The sequence below is a fragment of the Abrus precatorius genome, unplaced genomic scaffold (genome assembly GCF_003935025.1).
Source record: "Abrus precatorius isolate BTA unplaced genomic scaffold, Abrus_2018 Scaffold10, whole genome shotgun sequence".
NCBI lineage: Eukaryota > Viridiplantae > Streptophyta > Magnoliopsida > Fabales > Fabaceae > Abrus > Abrus precatorius.
In genome coordinates this window covers 28,778,570-28,796,990 of record NW_020874292.1, presented here as the reverse complement: position 1 = coordinate 28,796,990, position 18,421 = coordinate 28,778,570, and the positions used below count along the sequence as shown (strand labels likewise).

Below are 18,421 nucleotides of genomic sequence, written 5' to 3'. Positions count from 1 at the left end.
TTTAAAATTTCAAACCTATGGTTTAAGTGGGAAATTTTCAGATAAAAAGAATATAAAAGAAAATAACCCATTTGTGCTTTTAGATAAAAGAACATAAAACAACATCTTGCTATTTATTTCTGTGGGGGGGAAATTAGTAGGGATCTTCATGGGATCTTGTGAGCTAGCATGGAGTAAAATAGGACCACAATATTTGGTGCAAATTTGGAGTAGATTTGAAGTGGGTAGCTAAATCATAATTAAACGGAAGCAATTGATAAAGTGCCTATGCTTTTTATAGCACAAAAGCAAAAGGAGAGCAGAGGGTCCCCAAAAACCTTAAAAGATTTGGACTTCTGATTAATTGAGTGATTATCGACCTAATTAATATAAAAGGAAAACAGATCTGATTATTTTAATAGCAGTACCTGATCAAGATGAAGTGATTAATTCGATTTGACCCCAATGTCTCCTATTTATTGATGCTGCCTTAACCAACATGGTTGTTACTTTAATCTAAAGTTAATGCCATATACTATTGCTAAGCTTTGCTGTTTTAGGTCTTCATTGCTTTCATATATGTGACCGAACCTGGCCATGTCAACTTGATCACAATTAATTAAATTGTTCACCATTGGATGTTCATTAAAATAATATTTTTTTCGCATAAAAAACAAATTAAGCTGAGATAAGAAAGTCAAGATACCCACTTAAAAACCATTATATTTCAATTTTAATGAAGCATTGGATGATTTGTTAGGTGTTTTATTTTGCTGTCTTGCTTGGAAAAGAAGATCATATCTCATTAATTAATCGTATCGCCTCCTCAATTTTTGCTTAGTTTTTTTTTCTTTTTCGAGAGGTGTGAATAAAGGAACATGTGATCCAATAATTGTCCATATAAAACAAACTAGTATACTTGTGCTATGAATCTTTAACATGTATAATGAATAAAGCTTTTCAATTGTAGACCATATTAATTTAATCTTCCTAGCTGGTTCCTGTCACTAACTAGATAGCTACTAGAAATATTCAACTGTCTTAAATGTTTACACTTTAAGGTGATTATAGGGATGAATTTTATTTCAACTACGCCAAGAGTGAAATCTTTTAGAAGTGCAATATATATGGAAATGGTTTTACATTAACATTTTAATTTAATTAAAAGAACCTTCTGTGGTTAAAAGTTTAGAGGACGAAAATTTATATTATTATAACAAGCTAGGTCACGGTATATGTCAATATGACGAACTTTAATAGGAAATTGCAACAATACTTACAAATGACAAAAAAACAATAACAATAATAAAAGTATAATCCAATATATTTTACCCTTTAATTAAAATTTTTTTATAGTTTGTAACTTATAATTGATAAGTTAACTGAAAATTTATATAACTTGTAGGTTAAAACTTATAGTTAGTTATCTATAAAGTTAGTTATACAACTAATTAAAATATATTAAATGCAAGAGATAAGTTAATATTATTCTGTATTAGTATAAATTATTTATAAATTTATAAATAAAAATAAAAGAAAATGTTAGTAGCTAATCTTTAAAAGTTAAGTGCTATTTAGAGTTTTTATTATAAGCTAATTTTTGAAAGACACAAGTTTTTTATGTTCCTTTTTATTTATTAATTTATTGACAGAAAACTTATATGCTCTTAAGGAAACTATAATTTCTATTGTATAAAAACTGACTAAAAATTTATTGATATAAGTTGAAAGATATTATTTTAATATATTATATTAATATATTTAATAAAAATAAGTAGAAAAAATTTATAGTTATTTTTTATAAGCTTTTTCAAATAAATTATACCTTTAAACTTTTTTGGTTAAATTAATTTATTAATTTCTATAGTTTTTAAACCTTTTTGATTAAGTCTTTATATTTTAAAATTTTTAATTGATTTTTTATAATTGAAAATTTTTAATTAAATTCTTAACAATTAATATTATTATATAACTATTAAATATTAATGATATTACATTTCTAGTTTTATTAATTATTTTATTTTAATTCTATTTTTATAATAATTTTTCATAGATAAATTTATCTAAATTCCTAAATCTTATTATTGTTAGGTGATAAATTTTGTTATGGACATATCTTTCAATTATATTTATACTCGCATGTTCAATAGACAGCAACATTCTAAATTGAAAAACATCATAAACTAATTAAAAAAAATTTAAATCACTCCTAAAATCTTGAAAATTATTTTTCAAAAATTTTAAGTTTGGAGTCTATCTATTTTAATCTAAATTCAAGTTTTTAGACTAAGTGTATATAAATATTTTATTACAATAAAACAACAAAAGATCAAAAGAAAATTTGTTTTAAAATTATACGTACCAACATGCAAAATCTAAATACATTAACAATAATTCAATACCAAAAAAATCACAGTAATAATGTGATTTATAAATTTGAAGAAAATATTTATAAAAGATAACTATAAAAAAATAAAAAATGTGAACAAACATTGATTATTAAATTACATAAAAATATCACGTTATCGATACTTAAAGAATATACAACAATATTAATCATTAAGAATTTAATTAAAAAATTATAATCATAAAAATTAACGAATTAATTTAATTAATATTTTTTCATAAATTAACTCTCAAAAGATACAATATTTAATTTTTATTTATTAAATAACCATACTAACTTATTAACCACGTAAATAAATTACAAAGTCTTAAACAAGTTATAAATATATATTCCCAAAGATAATTTAAAACTTTAGATAGAAAAAGCTATTTGAGTAAAACCCCACCTAGGAAGAAAAACTTCGAATGATGCTCTTATGCAGAAGCCATTAAAGAAAAACAGAAATAAGGGGAAAACAAGTTGAATGCAATGAAAGAAATGCATTGGTATAAGCTTAACATAGCCTCTAAATATAAGCAGAAGAAAAGGAACAATAGTTTGAACAAAGAAGGACAATTTGTACCGAAAATTTTAAAATAAAATAAAGCGACAATTGAATCTTGACGCTTTTATTGTTCATAGTCAGTATGTGGACACTCCATGAGTCATCATTAATGCTGAAGGACAAAGCTAAAGTCCAAAGACGAAAGCAAAAGAACAAAATGCTTAGTTACATGTCATTAACTTTTTTTTAGTCACAACATATCAATAACATAGATATACTGTGTTTCAATATAGCCATAAATTGCTTTAATGCTAACTTTGAGGATTGTACACAACCCCCATGTGAGTATGTGACAAGTTAGGACCTGAATCCCTGCAATTTTGAGATGAACTGTGTTTTGTTTAAGCAAAAATGCAATTTGACGAGGTGCAGAAATTTGAATTACAATTTGCTATATATAATTATTAACATTACGTTAAGATGCTTATTGAGGATGAGGAGTTGTAATTTTGGGTATATCAATTATTTCAAATCATGGTCTAATAATCCATGATTGTCCTTGTTTAATAAGTTGGTTTAATTTCTTGAAGATCAGTCTAAACCAATAATGATGAAAACCATGATGATGAAACCCTCCTTTTCGCGGAAGTTTCTTGCATAGATATGACCTTAATTAACTATCTGTTGAGCAAATCAATTCCAACTTAGTAGCACTACATGAACAAGAATGATTAGACATTTGACAATCATTGTAGTTGGACACATTCTTTCCACTGTGATAATCAATCAATTTTGGTCCTACGCGTATAGCTAAAATTTCAAAACAGCCGCATGTACAAACTAATAGCAAATTTAGGAGTAAATTTAATTTTATTGCCTATACTTTTATTCTTTCTCAAAATATTGTTTACATTTTTTTTTATTAAATAAGTCTCTTAAAAGACGTAAAGTGATATGACAAAAAAAAGACATTACAAAACAAATTAAGAAGTTAAGCAAAACGAAAAAATATAAGAAAGTTTAATAAATAAAAAAGCAAATTTAATGGAAAAGTACAAAACTGTAAAGAAGCCTTACCTTAAATTCAATTATCATGATTATGAGAATTTTTTTTTGTTTTTAATACATAATATGGGGAAAAATACAAATTTTTATTAAAAAAATCATTTTTCTTTAATATGGAGATCTTATTTTACTGCATTTAATTAAAATATGTAAATACCACTTTAACAAAAAAAAGTGTTTTAAATTGGTGTTAATGAGTTAGCGAGAATAAAAATGTTGACACTTGTTTGTATTATTATTATCGTCGTTGTTTAATAAACATTTTGGGAAACTGTGTTAATGAAAAGTCATACCAAGAATAGTTGTAGTTATCTATTATAACCATCACAAATAAATATGAAAAGTAACATTGATACTATATGTGCCTAGCACCACCAAGTGTGGAAATTAGGGGATTATTTTATCTTACCAAGAAGTTGAGCTTTAGCCTCTAAAAATGTAGTTGCATTTTGGAAGGTTTATTTATATTTTTTTTGTTTATAATGATTTTGTTTACATGAATTAGCCGAATGTTCAATATGATGTTTGGATAATGGTGGTCCTAAATTTTATGTACATACATCCCTAGCGGTGCCCATTGACAAAAAGAGTAGATGAAATTAAAACCACAATTAGGTTTGCCAAGAAAGACAATATCGCAAAAGTTAAAAAATGAGAACCAAAATTGATGGAGATTGGTGTGCATCACTTTCTTGGAATTTCTCTTTTGGAGGCTGCTGGATGAGCACGATAGCGGGGAATTTGTGCGTATTATAAACAACTTTAATAGTAATAATAATTCCTAGTGTTGTCATGAGTCACGTACTTTAATGAAACTATTATATTGGACCCCAAAAGGGATAGGGTGTGGACCAGCCTTAGCATCAATCCCTTGTGGTGACATAGATGGATGATTGTTTTTTTGTTTCCTTTCTGAGTTTCAAATCAATTTATCAACTCATGTAAGAGTACTTGTTTGGCTTTTCTGACGAAGTTGATGTGATTCAATATGTGGTTTTTAAAAACAAAAAACAAAAAATCACAAGTGGAAAACCATGAAAAAAGCACTAGCATGATTTTTGTAAGTGGTTCAATTTGAACTATTATTATAGGTCTCTTTCATAGACCAAGCTCAAGGGTTAAGCTCAATTAAAATAAAAAGAAACATGATTCATATATTCAATTCACACCATGGTGCCATTTTTATTTGTGTCTTAACTAATTGATTATGTAATCAAATATTATTAGCGTGTAAAAGGCAACCACATGGCACGTACGCATGCGTTAGAAGATTAACAACAATTCATAAATAAAGAAAGTAGAAGGTACTTATATCATCATCATATGCTAATGTGATCCATATTTTTCCTACATATAGGCAAGTGAAAAGGTTATGGATCTTACATAAGTACCAAGTTTCAATTGTCTTACGTGTAAGTTTTAAATAAAAAGGGAGGGGTGAAACTGTTTAAGATTGCGATTCGTTGTTGTACAAACGTAGATAATCAATCAAGTTCATTTTTTATTACACTCTTAGAGGTTGAAATTGAAAGTAATCAAGCGAAATAATAGAAAAGGAGGACATTTCATGATCCAGAAATTTCATCATTAATTTTACTAAGGTTTATTCCTCTCATGATATATATCAGCAACACACAATATTGGTTTTGGGGTGTGTGTATATGATATAATATGTAACTTTTAATTGAGCAAAAAGGGTATTGCTAAGTATATACCAAATAAATAATTTCATCCCTTAATTGTGAGGACAAATAACAGGCCATTATCGTGTCATCTGCTTGTACATAATCAAGAAAAAATAAATTATCCGGTTTCCTTAGTTGCTTTTATGTTAAGCCTCCTAGATAATGTTGGGTAGCATACTTAATAAAAGAAAAAGACAGTTATTGATGACAAATCAGGTTTCAAATCAAAGCAAAGACTTTAATGACCGGAAAAAGACAGATTAATTTGATAATTTTATTTTGTTCTATTCATGGCAATTAGATTTGGTCCTACAAGCACCTTTAGCCACAAATTCTTACTTTTAACCCATCAACCACTTTTTCAGTTTTGGCTTGTTAGTTTACCTCCAAAATCAACTATATGTGTAAGGAACCCATTGTAATGGACCTGTCTTTTCAAGGAAAACAATGAAAAGATTAAAACGGTTTAGGGGTAGGACATGTATGATATGCAATTGTGTCATTTTCAGTAACTACACCCATTTAGATAAAGCTGATTTGGACCATTTCATGTGCTTGACCCATCTCACAAGTTGTGTACATTTTTTAATGTGCTTCTCATCTATAACAGGGTCAGTCTAATTTAGAAGCAAGGAATCAATTTATGCATTTGGATCAAAAACCATTGTTAGGTGAAACGTTGAATGGGAAGGACAGTGACCATTAATAAACTCCTTATCCTAATCCAATGAGCCTCATATATATAAAATGCCGCCTGTATTGATTATATAGTTTCTTTTTTCTTGTTATGTGTAATTAATCATATGTTAATTTGTATATTCAAGATCATATAAGTCCATTATTTCCTGCTAATGTCTCTCAAATGTAAACTATTTCCTGTTTTTCTTCTTCGCCTGACTTGACCCGTGAAGCAGCCTACGTGAACATAATATCTTGACTTTCAAAATTATATATTTGAAGTTTTCACCCCTTATGCAATAATTATAGGTAACTTAATATGTGCTTAGATTTCCTCATATTTTCTTCTTAGTTAATTTGATCACAATGGTTCACTATCATTTCTTTAGTAACAAACAAATTTATTAAGAAAAGCTATTTGATAACTATGTATCTAACTTGTAGTTTAAAATGAAAGATAACCATTACAAGGTTTCTTTCATTCTAAGTTTTTTTTATTATTTTGATTCTTATATTTGTGAAACTTAAGTGTTTTATCCTTCTCACTAATGTGATAACATAGATAATTGATACCTTATAATTTTTTAATTAATCATATTATTATTTAATTGTTGTCGGAGATTAAAGTATTGGTTTTAAAAAATATATAATTTTAGAAAAATCATAAAAATATTAATTTATTTATTTTTAACTTGATGCAATCAATAGCAACAACACATTAAAAGTCATGTATCACAAGTCACAATGACATATTTAGAGGCGTTTTATTGCTTTTGTTTTCTTCTCCTAATGTGTTGTTGGACATAAACAAATAATCATAATTGCATGTAGAATAGTCCTTGATTGAAGGGAATGCCTTGCGTCATTTGATCACAAATCTGGGTGACACAAGTATCAGAAATATGTGGCTAAGCTAGACTTTGACTTCTTGGGGTGAATTATTAACAAAGCATATATTAAAATGATTCTGCATGCGTGTGTTTTTCTTTCAATTTTCAACAATTGAAATTTCAACTGGGATATTGCATATGGTCTCAATTCTCTGAACGTATTTCCAGGGGTGAATTATTAACCTTGCTGATATGTTTATTTATTTTGGCCGTGACACATGTTTATTAGAAATTATGATAAAGAACGCTTTGAATGAATTGGGCCATTCAACTTATGAGCCCATGTAGCTTTTGTTGAATTATAACAAAAGAAAACTTTTAAGCATGAATTTGTTTGACCAAATGAAAGCATGAGGTTTGAAAGTTTTGGCTAGTTGACCTTTGAAAATGCATTAATTTGGTGACAAAAGTGTATTTTCTTTTACAAATTTTAATACTGAAATCACTGCTGCTATGTCACACATGATTATTTTGCTAACCTGAAATCTTTTGGGAAATTTCGAGTCATAGGGAGTTTGATCTTTATTTCTTTCTTTTTTGAACTTAATAGTTGTATTGGTATTAAAGTTATTTTTTTATAAGAAAATAAAACAAAGTCCTTATTAAGAATTGTATGAGTGATTTCTAATCATGCACATGCATTTATTTTAAAATTTAAACATCTTTGACCGAATTGGTGATCATTTAAACACGTGCCCAATGTCATCATTTGATTGATGGTATTGAGCTAAGATTGATTTCTTGACTTATTATATGAGAAGAGATTTTTATTTAGAAATACTACACAGTTAACTAATTGTCAAGTGTATTAGGTGTTAAGTGATGAAAATCCTTTATGATGATTCACTACCTATTATTAGTTGAACTTTCAATTGATGAAGTTATTTACGTACAAGGTACTAGAGAAAAAGAGGAAACTAGATAGAGTGACTACTAGATTGATCATATGGGTTTGAATATTTTCATTCAAGACTTGAAAAAACCAATATTTAACTTTCCAGTCAAATCAACTTTTAGTAGTTATAAGAAACTCAATGCCTTTTATATCGTAATTAACTTCATGTTTTCCTTAACTTTAGAGTGATTGGAGCCATGAGTACAATATTAATGGATCTTCAAATGTACACCTCAAGCAAATTTGGTTATTCTTTTTAAGTAGTGGCTACGCACATTGAAGAAAATCTCAAATGTGGATTTATGGGGTTTAGACAGAAATCACATATTGTAGCTACATCATATCATGATAATGCTTTATTTTCACCTCCCTTTTAATTTAGTGCGTTCATGTCTAGTTGTTCTTTTACAGGATTTGTTAAATTTTGGTCATTAGTTCAAATTAAAGAACCAATTCACTTCTCTTCCTCTATCAAATGTAGATCATATTGGCCGAATTGGGAGAGGGGGCATTCTCAAATTTGAACTGCTTTGGGGGACTTAGACAAAAGGGTTTGTTTATGTTATGTTATGTAGTAAATAATGTCATTTTAAGTGGACTAATAAAGTTAAGATATTGTATTAAAAATAATATTAATTTTTTATAGATAAAAGAGGCTTTTGATTTTGATTTTTATTTTTATTTTGTTGATAAATTGTATGAAAAAACATATTGAAATAAATTGAAAAGAGGCTTATGGGAGTTATAAACTATTCTCATCAAAATTTTGTATAGCCTATTTGGTCAAACGTTTAAATGGTTCAAATCGATTTTTAAATCAAACCAAACGTTAAGAAAATAGCATGAAAACTGAAGCATATGAAACGACAGCGATTATTTTTCACTTTCGTAAAATTCAATTTTCAGCTTTATACAAACAGCCTAATAAACTCCTCCAAACTCACCTAAAGTCTTATTAATTTATCTAAGATACTATTATTTATCGTATAACATGACTTAAAATAAATCTTAGATAGAAACAATACGATTATGTGTATTGGTGTGTCAATTCACGCATACTCGTATAAACATGTCAATACTGTATTTCTAACTTAAATTTTTTTTATTTTTCTTGAATGAACCTTACAGCACTTAATATTAGCCTTTCTACTTTGTGAAAGTATAAACAATATGACAACTTTGGTTATTACATATAAAGGCATGTCCGACTCAATAATTAGAAAACTAACTGCAAGTTCTTGTTTGATATCTAATTAAACCTAAAATACTAGTAACAAATTGTGTACCTTTGATGTTCACGATACCAAAAATAAATCATCTAAACATAATTTTGTCCAATAAGACCACTAATTAAGAATTGTGAATAATATATTAGAAAGCATCTAGAAAAGCTTTTATAGAATTTATTTTATATGAAAATAACATATCACTATTGTACACTTTTACTTATCTCAATTAGTATTGTAAAGAAACTTAGTTTGATAAATTTTATGATCAAATAGTATGAGTTTTCACATTAAAAGTTTACCGAATAAACAAGTAAATAAGATAATTATCCAAACACACCACTGATTATCAACATATTTCATATCTATAATCACATATGAAAGAACAATTTATTAGCATAAGCATTAAAAATGTCAAATATGACAGAATAGAGAGAGGAAGCAAAAAGACAACTAAGAAGAGCATTATGAATGAGAATCGTATAGGACAAGTGTATGATGCTTCAAGGGACAGAGAATGCGAAGCCAACTTGGCTAAATGAACAGCACGAGTTTCCCTTCGTGTAAGAGCTCTTATCTTGTATATTGCGTCAATAGTACATCTTCCGTAGGAGATATCAAATCGTTTCTTAGGAAAACAAATACCTCACCAAGAAAACAAATTCATTTCGAAGTAATGTTCATGGTGTGCCATAAGTAATATCATATGTGACTCACTTTATAAAGAAAATTTACCAATATATGGATATACCTACCGATAATGATACTATCAATTATGGAACTTACTTGTAAGTCTCCTTGTGTCAATGGATGAACTATCTCTTTTATTGGATTGAGGAAGCGAATGTGGCAATTAATAATAATCAAGGAAAATGAGTTAGTTGAAGTGTACACGGGAAAATGCAACGCCTAAGTATAATTACTCAAAAAAGGCATCGTAAATATTAGAGGGGACAGTCGAAATGTTTGATAGAATTAAGTGTACATTTGATTTGTTAAAAACTAAAGGACTTGTTTCATATTTGATTTTGGAAAAAATTGTAAATTAGCACCATGAACTTTGGAGTCATGTATAACTTAGTTATTGAACTTTCTAAGTGTATTTTGATGCTTAAATTTTTTAATATGTGCAAAATAATCTATATGTGTGAATCATGTACTATATAGGCACTAAAATTTATATCAAGTGAAATTTAGTCCCTAAATCATGTGTTATTTTCAAAATATTATAAACTAAATCACATATGAATCAACTTCATTGTTCTAATTTGCAGAGTTAATTACATAAAAATAAGTATTTTACGCATTAAAAACCCTTATAAAGTTTAAGTTGCACAATGCCCAAGACTGAAAGTACTAATTTACATTTTTGCCTTGATTTTGAAACAAGACTTAAAAAATGAAATACAGAACATAACTCTTAAATATTAGTTACTCTATAAACAAGACAACAATTTATTGTACATAGCCCACCATGTTAAAAATACCTGTAAATTAGTCCCTCCAGTCTATTTTATGAAAATAAATAAATAATTTATAAGAACAATAAAAAGTAATTATATATTATAAACAATCAAATTGGTGACTCATGCACTGCCCATATATATATATATATATATATATATTATAAGAATTGTGAGTATCTTGTTAACACAAGTACCACAATAAATAGAGACAAAAAATTAACGATCAATGTATCTAAAAATGAATCTCTGCTTTTTATATTTTAAACCAAAAAGTAATTATTTCTCATATAAAGGACCAAAAGATTTCAAGTAATTGATGCCGGATTCAATATTCAGGGATCCTCAATACCAAACTCAAATTTTATCCCACCAAATCGCCAACAGAGAAGTTATATTGTTAAGCTAATAACGATCCAAGCACTTTCGAGACTTAAGTTTAATTTCTGCTGTCAACAATTTCCTTTGGTATCACCTTGAACTTTCACAGATTGCTTAAACCTTATCTAAGGGAGAAAAAGGCAACAGGTTCAATAATCTAAATGTAGACAATGTAAAAAGCTGGAAATGGAAGCATCAAAGAACAACTCATTTACATGATTGATGACGAGTTTGAACAATGTGAATGGAAATCGAACTTAAGATAGACAACCCAATTTAAATTTTCAAAAGCATTTATAAGCAGAACAAAGGGACCAAAATACAGGCTTATCTATATCTATATTACATACAAAGTCATGCCATGCATTAATATATCTTCCCTCGTAACCACAAGGCTGAAATAACAAGATAGAAAGCCTCGGAGAATGGTGCTTATTTTCCACAGTTGAACCCGCGACACACAGATAGGACTATTATGAGGATCAGTGCTATCAAAATTCCCAATACAATCAGCTTTATCTTCATGTTTTGCAGCCACATTTTTCGACGGATTCTGGTTCCAGAAGTCCGGAAATCTTGCGCCTGAAAGAAAATATTTCTTTCTTCAAAAATGGGAAAATACAATTCATGCTACCATGTCCATAATCAAAACTAAAATTAGAAACAGAAAAGTGAAAACATAAAGATCTGGGTCTTCTCTTTTTTGTTTTGGCACGTGGAGAGAGGAAATGTAGTTTTTTTTTTTTTTGGGGGGGGGGGTGTTGTTGGAAGTTGCCATCAAATGCATGATTATAAGAGGCAACCACCGTGCAGGTGCGTAAACTGCAAGGAAAATTAAACAAGTGATTTTTCTTAAAATCTCAACTAAATATAAATTGATTTTAAACTGTAAAGTGGATATGTATAGCAGGTCTGAGATAATAAAGACACCAAAAAAGTAAGGAATCACCTTTCTATATTTAGAAATCAGCTACTTAGCATCCACTTCAAAAATGATTCAGCCAACAAAAGAAAGAAATTTCCTTTCTATAGTATAGATAAGATTTATTTTCATAAATTTGAGTCCTTCAATGCAGTGTTGCAGACCAGTTGGCTACACTATAAAGGAAATATAGGCAGATGCACACATATACTACATGGCACATAGTACATATTAACCTGATGATGAAGGTTCTCGGTCTTGTCCACCAGAAGCTCTATCTTGTCCCCTCTGTCCAGAACCTACATTAAACTATACACATGTCAATATAACCTAATTAAATGTCTTCATGCATTAGATATCTTGATCAAATTAAAGATATAGGCCTGCCAAAAATTTGACTGCATTTTTCTTCTCCTCAACAAGTATATCTGGCATAATCTATATATCACAGGTAGATTATAATGAATATCATAATTAATGGAAGAAACCCAGACAGTCACCCCTTTATATGTCATTGAAATGGCACAAATTTCTATTGCCTTGATGAATTAACATTTGGTAGAAGTAGAACTAACTGCAACAGACACAAGCAAATTGGTTTTTTACTCAAAAAAGGATTGAACTCAAATGTCACTCAAAAAGAACAGCTTGAACAAGTAGAATAACCTTGGAAACATACAATTTTGAAATTTCAGGTGCAAAAGCATAAAAAATTAAACTAATTTAACGTATGTAGGCAGTGAAATTTAGCAGTATACAAGCAACCAAAAAAATGATGATTAAAACCAGAGTATTTAATAATGAAAAAAAAATATATGGAAGACTACGGAAATTGAGTTGAATATAATACAAACATAAGCAATAAAGTGGTATCAAATATTAAAAAAAGAAAGACAAAAAATGGAAAACAAAGATGATCAATGATGCATGTGAAACCCATTGGTATATACATCTTCGTAGAAAGCTTCAGCTGTGTTTCAAAGAGAGTACTCCCCTTGTGACAGAACAAAGAAAATGATGAAAGGATCATGCAAATCAGACAAATGTCCTAAACAACTAAGAGAATAAGAAGTTTGAAATCAGACAACTTGATGTAGTTTTGTCGAACAGGTGAAGAATGCTTAGACAAATAATTGCCAATGAACAGAGAAGAGACACAAAAAAGGAATTGGCTGGAAAAGCACCTGGTTGCAGGAATTGACTGGAAATGGGAGACCCGGGAGGTCCAGAACAAAAGAAGGAAGTGTGAAAAGGGGGAGGGGCTGCCAGAAAAAGGTTTGGGTTTGCCTGGAAAACACAATGGCCGCTAGAAAATTGAGGGGTATTCTGCCATAAATTTGAAACAGGTAGGAGCTGAATTTTCTTTGAAGGAACCAGGGTTTCTAGCCCTATAAATGTGTTTTCACTCCTGCTTAGTGGGACAGCCATGAGGCTGTGATCCTAGTCACTACACATGGTATGCAAAGACATGATAATTGGACCTCCTGCTGCACCCCACCTGCCATGTTGCTACTATTGCACAATATTAACTACTCTGCTTTAGTAGAATACTTGTTAGATCACTATGACACTCCTGCTATTACATAATTGAGCCTACTGTTATATAAATCTACTGTACCTAGCTCGCTTTTCAGTACTAGTGAAACTAAGGAGCCAATTGGTTTTAAAAACGTTTCTTATTTTCACTTTTAATTACATAAATGTCACCATGTTTCCATTTATTTCATATTTTCAAAAGTTTAAAGAGTGAAAAAAATAATAACTGAAAACTAGTTGTCCTTTAGCCAGTTATGTTTTCATTTCAACCCCTGCGTCTGTCTTTTTTCCCATACTCGATAACTAATAAAGTATAAACAATCTTAGTTTCTTGCTAGTTTGATATCACATATATGAATCAGTATTTGATTTATTTATTTATTTTAGAGAGAAGAAAATTGGATACCTACATGCATCCCAGGTCATACATTTTGATATGCCTAAACTGGACTTTTAGAAGTATCAAAACTTCACCGGCACAATGCATAAACTTTGTACAGAATGGAACAAAATAATTTCAAGGTTCTCATTTTCATTTTTTTCTCAGGGATCCATCCTTTTCTGTTGTTTTTGTTATTTTGGGCATTTAAACACAATCACATTTCTATTTTCTGTTGGCAAAAATGATTCTTTTTCCATTTGATCTCTTCAGTTTATATGGTATTTATCCTCCTAAATTAATGCATCTAAGTAGTGCATCTGTACCTTCTCAATATTCTCCATCATGACACCTTTAACTTCAGAAACCTGGGCTTTCACCTTTGCAAGCTTGCTTATCTCCTCAGGATGATCAACACAGTACTGCATATGTTCCTTCAACTTTGGCCTGTGCAAAGAGTGTCCAACATTAGCTAAAATAACAATATAAACTCACTAGCTTAAGCTTTGCAAGCTTAGAACAGAAATTTAATACCCAAATTCCTTGCTAAGGCTGTTAGCAGGAGCTGTAGCAGCCTTACCACCACCATATTTTGACACAAAATCATCTTTGACACGCTCTAGAAAAGCCATGGGCACCTGTCTTCCAATTGATTCATCCGCAACAACACAGTATGCTAGAAAAAGCCCAAAGTCAGACATTTCAGAACACTATCAAGCTTCAAAAGGCAACCAGTAACCACAAAAACAAAATTGCAAGAACATAGTTATCAATCTCAGATAGCTGCACATAGCAGCCAAATTGAAAATGCTATAGCAGGATGGCTGATATATGAAGATTTAAAATTAAAATTAATTATTTTATAGTATAGTTATCAATCCTGAATAGCAGCACAAAGCAACCAGCTCCAGAACCACTATAAGAGGATAGGACATAGCGAGATAACCACCATTTTGAATATTATATTAAAAAATTTATAATACATATGTATAAATGCAAAAAAAAAATATAAATTAAAAAAACTAAAATTAAAGGCATTTATAACTAATAGTTGAAAATCATAACCTTAAGCTAAACTCATACAAGTCGATAAAAACAAGAATCAAGGATAAAATAATAGAGAACAGTGATGAGGTCAAAACACATTAGAACTTCCAAGACGAGGGAAAAAATGACAGAACAGTGAAATGAAAGACGTGTTGGTCTGTTGGGCAGAGAACAGAGAGAAGAGAAAGCTCTGATGTAGACAACAAAAGAGAATGGCACAACAGGGGTAAGGGTTCCCCAAAAAGTTGGAAACAACGCCAGAACTGACGCCAGATCTGTGGGGTTTACCAGAAATGGACTTGTTCGCAGGAAACGGAGGTGCTTTTCATCCTCAACTTCTCACGACTGAAAGAGAGTGAATCTCATAAAAGAAACACTATAAATCAAAGATACCAAAAAATAGGATAGATGTCCAAGTCCAACAAAAACAGGGATTTTCCGTCAGTAGCAGCCGCAATGACTGCAAATTCTAGGATTGTGGCTGTGACTCCTGCTACGCAAAAACGCTCCACTTCAAAGTCTGGAATAGCGACTGCTGGCCAGAGGCTAGTCGGTATCGCTATGCCACTATAGCACGCTATTAGCAACTATTTACACAACACATACATAAACGATCGAAGATTTTTAAAAATCCAAAATCTAAGATAAACAATACACTCACATTATTCTAGTTTCTCAGTTTGGTCATAAGTCTTATGTGTGAGAAATAACACATTAATTTGGCCAATGAACAAAACCCCAAGATAAACAATCAAGAACTACATTTAGCCCAGGCCACCAATTATCAAATTTCAGCAGCATTAAGAAAATCATCACAAAAACAGAAAACATTACCATTAGATTGAACATTACGCATGAAAATCTCCTTAATCCCAGTTTCCAAAACCTACAGTGCTTCTGCAGTATTAAACCCCAAATTTTATTCCTTTTATCTTTCCTTATTCAGACATTATTATTGCATACCACAATCCTCGCCGAATATATAGCATAAGAAAATGCAAAATTAAAAAGGCTGAGAAATAAATAAATAAATAACACACAAAACACACAGCGATTGATAATTGAAGAATTAAGTCTCAGAGTGACATACTGTAGGCATTGTCAACAAGGTAATTGAAGGTGTGGGCATCACAGTTGTAAGTGAACTTGTTGTTGGAAGAAGGAAGCTTCTGAAGGCACTGAAAAGCGATGGAGTTGAAGTTACCGGTGAATTCAGTGTAATCGGCGAGGATCACAGTTCCACGCGACACAAAGGCGTAGATCAGAGAGTGTTGCCCCATCGAACAGAGAAGAGATGTGGGGATTCAATATCTAAGTTCTTCAGTGTGGTTGATGCTATTGCTTTATCCTAATCCAAACCCCTTTCTCTCTCTCTTACTCGATTTTGTAGAGAGAGAAAGGAAAACAGAGGAAAGGGTTTAGGGCGTTTTAAAGCGGTGACGTTGAAAGAGAGAAAGAAAGAAAGAGAGGTTTTAACTTTCAATTATGAAATGGAACGAAGGGTAAAACCACCCGTTTACGCCAACCCCCAAATCCCCATTTATTTGTCTTTACGCAATTTCATGATAATACTATTTTTTTAATATTCAATATTTATATTTATTACACGATTATTTATATGTTATATAATGGATACTTTTTTGGTTTCAGTACAAACGTAATTCTGATTTAATTTTTTTTAAGTTCATTGTTTGTTTTATTAAGTAACTTTTAGCTTTTTATTGTTTTTGTCAAATAGTTCTTACATTCTTTACTTAAAATATTTGTAAATTAAATTATTTAAACTGTTTTAAACCTTATTATGCTAAAAAAAATCGACCAAAACATTAATTTTATCAAAGATAGAACAGCCTTTAAGCTTTTCTTTCTCCGCAAACTCGAGTTTTATACTTATAAAATCATTTAAATTTTACTAAAACTCTTACTTCTAAACTTTTTAAATTATTTTATATTTTATTTTAAAATTGAAATGAAGTTTGTAAGATGTAAATTTTAAATTTATAAAAAGTATATAGATGACTAATTCAAATGAAATATAGACTGCAAACGAAAAAAATGTGTATATTTGTTTAAAAAATTAGATTTAAGTTTTTTAAATATATTGAAATTTACATATTTCCTTCTTTAAGGAGAGTAAAATAAGAGACTAAAATACTTTTAAGAGAATGGACTTTAATTTTACGAGTTTTTCATATTAACACAAGATCTTATTATATAGCCTTTTTTTTTAGATATAGAACTTTGATTTAGATACTATCATTTTAAAGAAAAATTTTGCATTTTCTCTAACTTCGTTCCCAACAGAATAATAATAAACAAGCTCAATAAATTTACAAGTTTGAATTTTCTTTATTCTTCTTTAAACAGGGCAACTCTTATTACCTAAACATCTTTTGAGCTTGCTATTTGTTACCTAAATAATAATTAAGAGCTTCAAAAACTATAAAAGCACAGTAATTACATTATGTTAGATATGGAGAGTTTATTTTACTCTTATGTTTACTCCTAAACAATTGTCAATTGAGGGGAGCAGAGAGTTTTTTTTTTTTTTTAATTAGTTTACAAGTTAAGAATATCCCTTAGAAAAAGGGGAAGAAAAGCAAAGCTTCTATCCTTGTTACTGATTTAAATTTTTTAAAATTTAAAATTCTTTATAGTTTTTGTCTTAATATAATTTAGAGCTGTTTGAAAATGAAACTCTGAAAAAGAGAAAAAGGTGAGTTTTTTTTTTCATTTCAAACAAATATATTTTAAATTAATATTTTTAAAATAAAAAATAAAATATTAATATATATTTTATAAATTTAATAGTAATAATTATTTTATATATGAACGAGTATAAAATATTTTCTTAATTTATAAAACACAGTAAATTTTTGTTAAAAAAAAATATTCTCTTTTTATTATGAAGTCTTTCAAATTTTTTTTAGGAACGAATATATGCAAATTTAAAATCCATGGGGGTGACTAAAGATAGATTCATTGTTACTTTTGAGAGAATGACTCATTAATTGTTACCAATCTATGATAAATAAATGATACCATTAGGTTAACTTGATTCATCAACAGTTGTTGCAGTGTCTCTGTAATTGACCTATTCCAATGCTTCAATCAATTCCATGATTATTACTCAAGAATTCCATAATTTCACTACCTATTGAAAAAATAGATATTTACATTAGTTTTATGTGTTTTCAACTTTTTTTTTCTTAAGTGTAGATGCTTTTTCAATTTTTAGAATATTTGATAAAATTAGTTATCAAGCTAACTTATGAATATAAAATCATAAAAAAAAATAAACTATAATCTAAAAATATCGTAATTGTATTTTTTTAAATAATTTTATTTTATTATTTTATTTTATATACTGTCTCAAACCACATC

General features: G+C 29.3%; 1 pseudogene; it reads right to left on the bottom strand.

Moving 5' to 3' along the window:
* Positions 1-11,383: 11,383 nt before the first annotated feature.
* Positions 11,384-16,514, bottom strand: LOC113870544 (annotated as a pseudogene).
* Positions 16,515-18,421: the final 1,907 nt, after the last annotated feature.